Genomic DNA, 12,084 nt, shown 5'->3' on the forward strand with positions numbered 1-12,084 from the left:
GTGTCGTTAAACCCGCCATCACCCGACACAGCCAACTAGTAAGGGGTTGTCACGTAAACAGAACATGCCAATTCGTCACTTGTACAGCACTAGTGTATAGTGTAGTGTATAGTGGTGTAGTGTATAGTGTAGTGTATACTGGTGTAGTGTAGTGTATAGTGGTGCAGTGTAGTGTATAGTGGTGCAGTGTATAGTGGTGTAGTGTATAGTACAGCACACCGGTTGTGTGTTGGAGAGCCAAATCCCGCGACATTTACAATCCGAGTACCGTGACGTTTTGCCGGCAATTACAAACCGGCATCATCAGGTGGACAGCCTTGATGTGCGCAGAAATCCTCCATTTTGTTGCGTTCCTCAAATAGTTGGGTAGATGTGAACACGTCACTCGTGAGCCCTTCACGTCAAGTGTGGGTTGGGTGTGGGATTAATGAATGCGTAAACATCTGCAATGGGCATCCGTTGCCGGGGTTGGGTTATTCACACGGCAAGTCGGCGAACATTACGCACGCGGATTTGTTCTCGTGCACTAATCACAGCAGACTCTTGTCACCGTCCGTTGACATGTGATCCCCGTCTGAGTGTGGTGACGCAGCACGCATTAGACAGTATTACAAAAATGTATATATATTTTTTTGTTCCTCGATAGTAAGTGTTATTTCCTAATTGTTTGCTTTATATTCTTGGTTCTTTCGGTAAAGTCACGTAGAAGGGAAATAATAAAACAATATAAATATAAAACAATACAAATTCTCACGACGTCTCGACTGCAACACAAGCAATCATCATCAGGTGTGAAATCCACAGCAAGAAAGATATGAATCCCTGCAGTCACGAAAGCTTTAAATAAAGTTTGTTTTTGTGACCAGGACAGTAATAATTTGAAATGTACCTATTTTCAGTGAGAAAATGTGGTGTGCAATTCTGTCATTCTTTCACATCAAGTCCTGGTCACAAAAGCAAAGTTTGTAGGGAATAATAGTCATTTTCTGTACTTTTGAGGCATAAGCAATTAGGAAATAAGACTTATTACCCAGGAACAAAAATCGTGTTCCACAGTGTTATTAATGGAGTGAATTATTAACTTTGCTTTTGTATCCTGGTCACAAAAGCAACGTTTGTGCGTAATAATAGCCATTTTATGCACTTTTGAGGCATAAGCAATTAATAATATAAACGCCCAACTTTATCTGTGATGAACACTGCACTTCCGGTCGTTTTCCTGCAGGGGGCGCTGAGAACCTACACGTCCGATGCATAAACGACGGAGGTGCAGGGACAGACGTTCGATTACGTTGGAATCGATCTGCAGACGGCGGCCTTCTCGCACGGCCAGCAACTCTATGTCGCCTTATACACGTAGGAACAGCAGGTTCCACACCAGAGGTCGCAAACGGGTTTTGATTCCTTACCTGTACCCGGCCGCACCAGGGTCGCAAACGGGTATCGGGTACCTGATTGCGACCTCTGGGATGAAGCCATGTTGCAGGCGCGGGTGGGTTGATTCTAGGAACTTGAATTGTGAGAAGAGACGACGTTGGGAAATGAGTGACAAACAGTTACTCACCAGTGACTCACGTACCCGGCCGCACCAGGGTCGCAAACGGGTACCCGTACCCGGCCGGGTACGGGTAGCCGGGTATCAGGTACCCGGTTGCGACCTCTGTTCCACACTGCCCACCAGGGATTATTTGTCTGTCTGTCGTGCATAGCCACGCCCTCGATTTGTATTTCATAGAGCGCTTCGGGCGGGCTCAGCACCACGTGACGCGCCGCCCCACGCAGCTTGCGCCGCGTGACACGGATCGAACGAATGCGCTGTCTAACCAAGTTCCTACCTGCCCACTCCGAAAGAACGTGTTCAAGGGAGACCCGGCCAGCAGACACGTTCAGTTCAATCGATAAGGCACTTATTAACAACACGAATTACAGATGGTGATGGTAGAGAGGCTAATTTGAACTTTTTCGTGTGGACCATGTTAAAGAGAAAAAAACGTTGAAATCACTTGAATACACAACTCAATTGGCTCACGGCCTGTGTTGTAAAAATGAAATAAAAATTGGAAAAATTCGTAAATCTCGGAAATTATGCTAACGTATGTAATTATATGCATAAATTATAATAATCATGGAGATAATCGTATTAATTCATGCGAATGCTTGCATTATGTTAAGGTGGGCAGTTATGATAAATAGGCTTAGCTTCGTTATCCAGAGTTGTATCAATCGGGAAAAAACTATTATCTTTGATTAAAAGTTATTGATTATCTTAGTGTGTTTATGTTATGTTAGGTCTCCAAATTCGTATCTCAACGCAGGATACAGTTTTTTTTTTTATAAATAAGTGTTATGCATGGACTTGGAAAGAAACACTCAAAATACTTCTGTGTTGCCGAAGGCAAAAGCATACATCAATAGATTCATCGGCAATATTCAAATTTTAACGAAATGTTTTGAAACAAGGGGGTGTGAGTGAGTGCGTGTGTTCTTTGTGGGAGAGCGTATTTCTAGCTCCGCTTTAATTAATTCTTAAGCGAGATTCTATGACAAAGGAACAGGTTTGACACGATATTCTCTCTCTGTAAACGTGTAGATTCGTGATGAGGAAGAGTTTAGTTTGCCTCGACGAATCTATTGGTCGTATATACGATAAAAAAAATCTAAAAAATCTAAGGCACTTATAATTGACTTATTCTAATCACGCGATGAGCCGCGATGCCTTCACGGCCGGTTGATGATTCATACTTCATAATTGGTCTTCTTATGATTGGCTAGGGTTGATTCCATTGTGTGAGTGCGTGGGATTGTCTCCTTGGTAAATTCTTGTATTTAAACAGACGCCGTCGTGAGTTTGTGAGTGTGGGGGAGAGAATACGAACGGCATTCTCTCTCCGCTGCTAGATGAACGGCGTCGGCCCGATGTTGTCCTTGGAGAGGCTTGGTCGCTAGGTGGCGCCAGGTGGCCCCGGTGGGGCTCGGCACGGGCAGGCGGGCACCCGTACTCTGTAGCGTTGGCGGCGCGGTGGTGCTCGTTCACTCGTGCGCTGGTGGCTGGCACCTTTGTGCTCGGTGATGGACGACGCGGCTGTGCGCGCTCACCAGCGCCGGGTGCTCTAGCGATGAACGATGCTCTCGTTCGTTGCTGGGTTGACGTTGGGTTGACGTTGGGTTGACGTTGGGTTGACGTTGGGTTGACGTTGGGTTGACGTTGGGTTGACGTTGGGTGTCTTCGCTATTGTTCTAGAATGATAACTGAAATCTCCGTCAGTTTCACTCGCACCTCGACGGCTCGGTGTAGCGGTGGTGCAGACCCCTGCTTGGCTTAGCACGTCGCTACTCAGCGAGCCCCTCCATACTTGCTGATTTTGCCGAGTCTTCAGTGTCGGTGGCGATGGTGTTGAGATGCTGAGATGATGGTGATGATGGTGGCGCTCCTCCGTTGGTGGTGATGAGCGAGATACTCGATCTATGGCTGGGTCTCCATTTTTTATCTGAATTTCCTCCCTTGCGTCTTTTGCGAGAGAAAAAATATATATGCGTACTCTGTTCTGCTCTTACCCGTGGCCATGAATTATTGCCCCCCCCCCTTTTCATCCTTTGGTGACCCCGAGCGAGTGGTTTCCGTCAAGTTTATTTCTGTTTGCGTTTAAACCAAAACGTGAAGCAAAGAACCAGGTGCCCTCCCTGCGGTCTCTCCCCGTGGCCGCCCTGACCCCCTATTCCCTGAGTGGGAATCATTCCAAGGCCAGACCCCTCCCTACGGATTTATGGCTGGCCTGTTTTCGTGCCGAACCGTGGGAAGACAAAGGTGGCCGGGGAGGCTTTGGTTCCATGGGATGCATTATGTGGTCCTGTGTGTTAGGTTTATTCCTTGTATCTCTTATGAGCTACCCCCGGTCTTGATATATCGTGGTTAATATTCGGTTCAGGTTTAATCAGTGTTCGTAATGCTCCTTGTTACGTCAGTATTTTGGGTTTTTGGCCAAGCTTCATTAGGAGTCTGTCCCCAGGGATTGGTGTGTTATTTAGAGTTATATTTTGATGCTGGGGAATAGTTTTAGTTTGGACTTAAGTTTTTCGTGATGGCAGGGGCTCGTGTATTTGGTTCATTTGGTGAAGTCACGTAGATGGAGAGCGACAAGGCAACCCAAGGGCCTATGTTCTGATTGACCCCCCCCCCCCTCTTCCTTGGTGATCCCGAGCGTGCTGTTTTCTATGAAGCCTATGTATGTTTGTGTTAAAACCCAAAACGTGAAGCCCCCTCCCGTCTCTAGAGAAAAACAAACAAATAACCAGATGCCCTCTCGGCCCCTCCCTGCGGTCTCTCCCCGTGGCCGCCCTGACCCCCTACCCCTGAGTGGGGGTCATCCCGAGGCCAGACCCCTCCCTACGGATTTATGGCTGGCCTGTTTTCGTGCCGAACCGTGGGAAGACAAAGGTGGCCGGGGAGGCTTTGGTTCTATGGGATACATATTCTTTTAGTTGTGCGTGGTTGACCTGTTTTGACTTTCTATTCTTCTGGATGACCGTTGTTCTAATACTTAATAAATATTATTCGGTTTGTGATTTACCACGGTTATTACCACGTATATTCCTAGGGTTCATTGACGTTTGTTGTCTATCTGTATACAGGGATTGCACTGTTTTACTCGAGTTATATTTTAATGTCCTGAGGTTAAGTGTAACTAAGTTTCCACTTAAGCTTTCTTGACTGCTGGAATTCGTATTCTTTAGTTTTTGGTAAAGTCATGTCGATAGAAAGATACAATACAAAGTAATATATGTGCGGTGAGTACGAGAAAAAATTAACCCGTAAAAACAAAGTTTTTCACTATAAATCCTTTATATGCGTGGCATCGGTTTTATTTTATTATTCATTTCTGTTTTTCTTGAGTAAGAGTTTCATTTTTATCACATTGGTATTTTAAATTAAATATGAAATTTTTTTTCCTAAAAAGTTGAAAATTTTGGAAATTATATTTCGTCTATTTGTGTGTTTATGCCAATGTCATAGAGTAAAGTAATTTAAAGCACTCAAAAAAACGTACACGCAGCACGTAACAAGTATAACCCGTAAAAACAAAGTTTTTCACTATAAATCCTTTATATGCGTGGCGGCTAGAGTCCTCTCGTCCTCTGTCTTGAGATGGCTGCCACCTATGGGTCAGATGATTGCATTGCACCATTAAGCAATTGGTAATTAAATATATTTTTGTCCTAAAAAGTGTAAAATTTAGGAATTTTTTTTCACGAACATTAATTGTCACGCACAACGAGTCTGTGTGCAAAATGTCAGCTCGATTGGATCACGGGAAGTGGGTTAAAAAACGACCGAAAGATTTGCACGGTCGTAAGCGCGCAAGCAAGCAAGTGAACTTAATATAAAGGATTTAAAAATAAGGGAATTACTAATAAAAACCCCTATTGTAGGCTGCAGTCTTATCACGTCGGTTTGTTTTTTTTGCCGCGTTTCAAATTTTACCGTTAAGGAAAACCGTTAAAACGGTGGGTTAGTGGCATGCTATGTTTTACAGGTAGAAACAACAGGTTCCACAATTCCCACCAGGGATTATCTGTCTGTCGTGCATATTTGTCTCGTGCACGAATGCGCTATCCAACCAACTTCCTACCTGCCCACTCCGAAAGAACGTGTTCTCTATCCCGCAATCCCAAACGGGTGAAAGTCCAGAGATGTTTCATTTCAAAACTTAAAAACAGCATCAGGTGCTTGCGTGAATGCGTCGTTTGTGTGCAAATTGTGACTTTCCTGGCCGAAGGCCGTGAATGGTTTTGAGGGGCGCCATATGCCCCTTAAAACAACCTAGTTAAGAAATAACACTTACTACTCGAACAAAAATCGTGTTATTAATGGAGTGGATTAACAACTTTGTTTTTGTGTCCTGGTCACAAAAGCAAAGTTTGTGGGGGAATAATATCCATCTTTAAGAACTTGAGGCAAAGCAATTAGGAAATAACAGTTACTACCCAGGAACAAAAATCCTGTTACACACTGTGATCATATCTATCCAACGCACGAGGATTGTAAAGGGGAGGAGAATGGGGTTGGCGGCGGTCGGGGTGACCGCAGGGCAGACCGGCTAGAGCCTTTCCTCCAATCTCGCCGCCTGAGATTGGAGGGGGGGGGGTCAAGGTTCCACCCTTCGAGCCTTCGAACGCTCTCAACGTTTCGCCCGCAGGTGCTGTTTTAATATAGAGGTCTTATTTTTTTGGGGGGCGGGGGGGGCTAGATCGTGTAGGTATACAAATGTTGCGTCGTTGAAAAACCCGCCATCACCCGACAGCCAATTAGTAAGGGTTGTGTCACGTAAACAGAACGTGCCAATTCGTCACTAGTACAGCCCTCGTGTATAGTGTAGTGTATAATGTAGTGTATTGTGGTGTAGTGTATAATGTAGTGTAGTAGTGTGTAGTGTATAGTGTAGTGTATAGTACGGTGAGTAGTGTATAGTGTAGTGTATAGTGGTGCAGTGTATAGTGGTGCAGTGTATAGTGTAGTATATAGTATAGAAGTGTAGTGGTTTAGTGTATAGTAGTGTATAGTGTAGAATAGTGTAGTGTATAGTGTCGTGTATAGTGGTGTTTGGCCCCCCGAGGGGAATTGTTTCTCAGAGTGGAAGATGCCAACCCACCAACTCTGTGGTTGAGCAAGGAACGTTAGTGAACGCAGCGACTGACCGTCTTCCAATATCGATCTCCCGGTCTCCAGAATAACGACACACAAAGACAAAGATCCCCCGTGTAGCCTGTAACAGATTATTGTGGGGCAAGTGCTCACTCACTCACTCACCCACCCACTCACGCAAACTCACCTAGACTCACTCATTCAACCACACTCACACTCATTCACTCACTCACACTCATTCACTCACTCTCGTATTCACTCACATTCATTCACTCACACTCATTCACTCACTCACACTCATTCACTAACTCTCGTATTCACTCACATTCATTCACTCACACACTCACACTCATTCACTAACTCACTCACCCAACAACAACAACCGCCATTCTCCACTAAGTGGGGGTGACGTCACCCACGACGCTTTTGCTAGGCTATGTGCACGTTGAGGCTCGGCGAAGTGTCGAACGCCCGCTGGCAGGAGGTCACGGGGCAGACCCAGATGGGACAGTTCGACTGACTGAGACGACTGGCTGATACACCACTTGTGCCCCCTACTGTACCAACTTGCTGTGCTTTAGCCATCCGGTGCTCCGCTCGTTGTTGTGAGCGTCGCTCATTCGCCCTCCGTTGTTGCTGGAGGGCGACTGCCTCCAACTGCCCAGTAGCGTCCTTCACGAGCCTCCTCCACAGAGGCCGATCTTAACACCGCTGGTACCTGTCATCGGCAAGTCCACTCAGCTCCACATCCTCCTGTACCACATCACTCCATCTCTTCTCTAGCCCATGCCGCACCCGTTTAGCCCACAGTAGCCTGGGGCTTACAGCTTCCACACCTCACCGCTATGCTCCAACGTCCCCTTCATTATTTTGTTCAGAAAAGCCACTCCCTGTTGTTTGGCAATCTCCTGCCCCGAGTAGAAGACTATCCACCCCTGGCCTCCGGCACAAGCTTATTAATACAACATTTAATCGTGTTTTTAATCATATCCACACACACCCACCCACGCTCAACCACACCCACCCACACTCACCCACCCACACTCACCCACCCACACCCACCCACTCACACACTCACTCACCCTCACCCACACTCATTCACTTACTCACCCACACTCGCCCACTCACTCACCCACACTCGCCCACTCACTCACCCAGACTCACCCACACTCACCCCATACAAACCGAAACTCACCCACCAATACCAACCCACACTCACTCACCGAGACTCACCCACTCACTCACACTCACCGAGACTCACCCACAACAACAACCGCCATTCGCCACTAAGTGGCGGTGACGTCACCACGACGCTTGTGCCAGGCTATGTGCACCTTGAGGCCACGTGAAGTGTCGAACGCCCGCTGGCAAAAGGTCACGGGGCAGACCCAGGTGCCACGGGTCGACTGACTGAGATGACCGAGATGACTGGCTGATGCACCACCTGTGCCCCCTACTGTGCCAACTTGCTGTGCTTTAGCCACCCGGCGCTCCACTCGTTGTTTTGAGCGTCGCTCTTTCGCCCTCCGTTGTTGCTGGAGGGCGACTGCCTCCAACTGCCCAGTAGCGTCCTTCACGAGCCTCCTCCACAGAGGCCGATCGTGACACTGCTGGTACCAGTCATCGGCAAGTCCACTCAGCTCCACGTCCTCCTGTACCACATCAATCCATTTTTTCTCTAGCTTGTGCCGCGCCCGTTTAGCCCCCTCGATCCGGCCGAACAAAAGCTGTTTCGGCATGCGGTGGCTGGGCATGCGGGCTACATGACCCAGCCAACGCAGCCTTGCTTGCTGGAGGAGCTGCAGCAGCAGCAGCAACTGCAGCAGCAGCAGCAGCAACTGCAGCAGCAGCAGCAACTGCAGCAGCAGCAGCAGCAGCAGCAGCAACAACTGCAGCAGCAGCAGCAGCAGCAAAAACTGCAGCAGCAGCAGCAGCAACTGCAGCAGCAGCAGCAGCAACTGCAGCAGCAGCAGCAACTGCAGCAGCAGCAGCAACTGCAGCAGCAACTGCAGCAGCAACTGCAGCAGCAGCAGCAGCAACTGCAGCAGCAGCAACTGCAGCAGCAGCAACTGCAGCAACTGCAGCAGCAACTGCAGCAGCAGCAGCAACTGCAGCAGCAGCAGCAACTGCAGCAGCAACTGCAGCAGCAGCAACTGCAGCAACTGCAGCAGCAGCAACTGCAGCAACTGCAGCAGCAACTGCAGCAGCAGCAGCAACTGCAGCAGCAGCAGCAGCAGCAACTGCAGCAGCAGCAGCAACTGCAGCAGCAGCAGCAACTGCAGCAGCAGCAGCAGCAACTGCAGCAGCAGCAGCAGCAACTGCAGCAACAGCAGCAGCAACTGCAGCAGCAGCAGCAGCAGCAGCAACTGCAGCAGCAGCAGCAGCAACTGCAGCAGCAGCAGCAACTGCAGCAGTAGCAGCAGCAACTGCAGCAGCAGCAGCAACTGCAGCAGCAGCAGCAACTGCAGCAGCAACTGCAGCAGCAGCAGCAACTGCAGCAGCAGCAACTGCAGCAGCAACTGCAGCAGCAGCTGCAGCAGCAGCAGCAACTGCAGCAGCAGCAGCAACTGCAGCAGCAGCAGCAACTGCAGCAGCAGCAGCAACTGCAGCAGCAGCAGCAACTGCAGCAGCAGCAGCAACTGCAGCAGCAACTGCAGCAGCAACTGCAGCAGCAGCAACTGCAGCAGCAGCAGCAACTGCAGCAGCAGCAGCAACTGCAGCAGCAGCAGCAACTGCAGCAGCAGCAGCAGCAACTGCAGCAGCAACTGCAGCAGCAGCAGCAGCAACTGCAGCAGCAACTGCAGCAGCAGCAGCAACTGCAGCAGCAGCAGCAACTGCAGCAGCAGCAGCAACTGCAACAGCAGCAGCAACTGCAGCAGCAGCAGCAGCAACTGCAGCAGCAGCAGCAACTGCAGCAGCAGCAGCAACTGCAGCAGCAGCAGCAACTGCAGCAGCAGCAGCAACTGCAGCAGCAGCAGCAACTGCAGCAGCAGCAGCAACTGCAGCAGCAGCAGCAGCAACTGCAGCTCCCTTTGATGCTGTTAATCCTGCATAATGCACATGCATATGTAGTACTAATCACATTCCTGCATTTCCCATTAATATATGCTAAATTCCTCTTGATATGCAAATTCCTTTGTCAAGGCGCCCAGCTTATATATATGCTCCAAGCTCGTGTGCTGTTTCATTCAGACTCTGTCGCCTCGACGGACCTGGTTTTCACCTGAGGACGGCTGCTTGCGTTGTGACCGAAACGTCATGAGAATAATTTTATTATGTTTTATTTTTATTATTTTATTACTTCCCTTCTACGTGACTTTACCGAAAGAACCAAGAAGATGAATCCCTGCAGTCACGAAAGCTTTAAATCAAAATTTAACGGAGAAGATGCCAGGCAATTCGTTGACAGCGATGGAGAGCGAGCGGCAGAGACTCTTTGACTCTTCGAAGCCATTGACAGCACCTTTGTTATCACGTTGGAGTCTCTTATCCTTATTATCACCCGTTCTTTTCCCCCCCACCAAAAACGATAATCACCGTGAAGTGTTGCCATTTTTTTAGGCACGCTGCCATTCACGTGGAACGGTAAAAAACAACTAAAAAAACAATCAGTCTTCGACCATTGCCTCGTTGGAGATGCGCGCGCGCGTGCGTGCGTGTTAATAAATACATAGATAATAAAACACCCCGTAATATAGTTTTGTTTGGGGAGGGGGGGGTTAGATCGCGTAAGTATGAATGTGTCACTCTTTGGTTCTTTCGATAAAGTCACGAAAAAAATATTTTCAAATTAAATAATAGCATGCGACGTTTCGATTGCAACACAAGCAACCATCACTCACTCACCCACACTCATTCACTCACCCACCCACTGTTTCACTCACTCACTCCCATTCATTCACTTGCTCACTCTCATTCACTAACTCACGATCATTTATACACTCATTCACACTCATTCACTCACCCACATTCACTCACTCATTCACTTACTCACCCACTCAATCATTCACTCATTCACATCAGCTGGCAGTGAATACGTCGTTTATAAGTGCCTTAGTCGTTTTTTTATTTGTTTTATTTCGTTTTTTTATCGCATAAATTACCAATAGAGTCATCAATGTAAACAAAACTTTCGAAACCTTCGTCACGATTCTACACGCTCACAGAGAGAGAATATCGTGTTAGACCTGTTTCTTTGCCATATAACCTTGTCCACGCATTAAAGCTTAGCTACAGATATCTTCCGTAAAAGGGCACGCTCACCGTCGCACACCATAGTTCCAAGACATTTCGTTAAATATATAATCTTGCTGATGAATCTATGAATGTATACTTTGCCTTTGGGGTATACAGTAATAATTGCATGTATTGCCTTTCGTATACATGTCATTGCATGCCTGTTTTAAAGACTCTCCATCGCCATCTTAGCTCACGTTGCGCGGTGGAATTAATGATATGTGCGGTTGCCAAAGTGAAACAATTCTTGATGGTTACCTATACTGCTCGCAGAAGGAAATTTCCCCGATGGTACCGTGGATAATTCCAAGCATGACAGTTCGCATATTAATGCAGTGAATTTGGCTGTGACGGTCCCACCAGATGACGGAGACTTGTGTTACCTCCGAAACGTCGTGATTTATTATTTTATTTCTATTATGATTTCTATTATTTGTATTACTTATTTTTATTTTTACCTACGTGACTTTACCGAAAAAAACCTAAGAGTAGAAGCAGAGGCAATGATCAGAGGTCTGAGGAGACGGGATGAGAAAGCGAGTCTGCTGAAAATAAGTTTACATGGACAGTCTATACCATGGGTAAAGTCGCTACCATACAAGGTTAGGAATGATTTCAAACAACTGAGCCTGGCAGTTATTTGGAAGTTTGGAGAATATTCGACACTGACTGAGGGGTTTAATGCTGTAAAATCGATGACCCAGGGCGTGGACTAGGATCCGCGAGATTACCTCCTACGATTTAAAAGAGCGTACTACGCAGGTGATGTGAATCAATATCACGAAGGTGACAAAATGTTTAAAATTATGTTTTGAATCCTTGAGTCCAGAGATTACAGAAATTGTGGGAATGGTTTTGGACCCAGATACAGCCTCCTTACATCACATAAAGAATAAAGCTTACATGTGTAATGTGAGGTTCTATCCGGGTCGTTGACGGATCACAACTCGTCACGATGATTGGCTCTGCCGGTCCTGGTCCATAGCCAATGGGGGGAAGCCTAGGGGCGTGGCCCTGGCGTAATGGAAAGGTGACAGCTGTAAGTAGAGAATTGGTTCTGCTGGCTCTAGCCATAGCCAATGGGGAGAGGAGTCAGGGGCATGGTCCCGGGAGCCTACGGTGGAGTCTGGAAGATTCCATAGAGGCTAACCAGGATTGGTGGAAACGTACCACGTGACCCGGGTATTAAATAGGGGTGGAGACGAACA

General features: G+C 47.6%; 1 protein-coding gene across 12 annotated transcripts in view; it reads right to left on the minus strand.

Annotated features, from left to right (window-relative positions):
- Positions 1 to 12,084, minus strand: part of LOC144733139 (NXPE family member 2-like) — a 37,733-nt gene that overhangs the window by 10,803 nt on the left and 14,846 nt on the right. Inside the window, exon 1 of one of the 12 annotated variants that reach the window (XM_078614910.1) lies at positions 6,648 to 7,633. The exons of 10 other annotated variants lie outside the window; for them this stretch is intronic. The gene's annotated coding sequence lies outside the window, so the exon portion shown is untranslated. Of the gene's footprint in view, positions 1 to 295; positions 4,923 to 6,647; positions 7,634 to 12,084 lie in introns of those variants that run through there. One more of the 12 variants, XM_078614909.1, reaches the window with a different exon arrangement.

The sequence above is a fragment of the Lampetra planeri genome, chromosome 45 (genome assembly GCF_965212315.1).
Source record: "Lampetra planeri chromosome 45, kcLamPlan1.2.h2, whole genome shotgun sequence".
NCBI classification, from domain to species: Eukaryota; Metazoa; Chordata; class Hyperoartia; order Petromyzontiformes; family Petromyzontidae; genus Lampetra; species Lampetra planeri.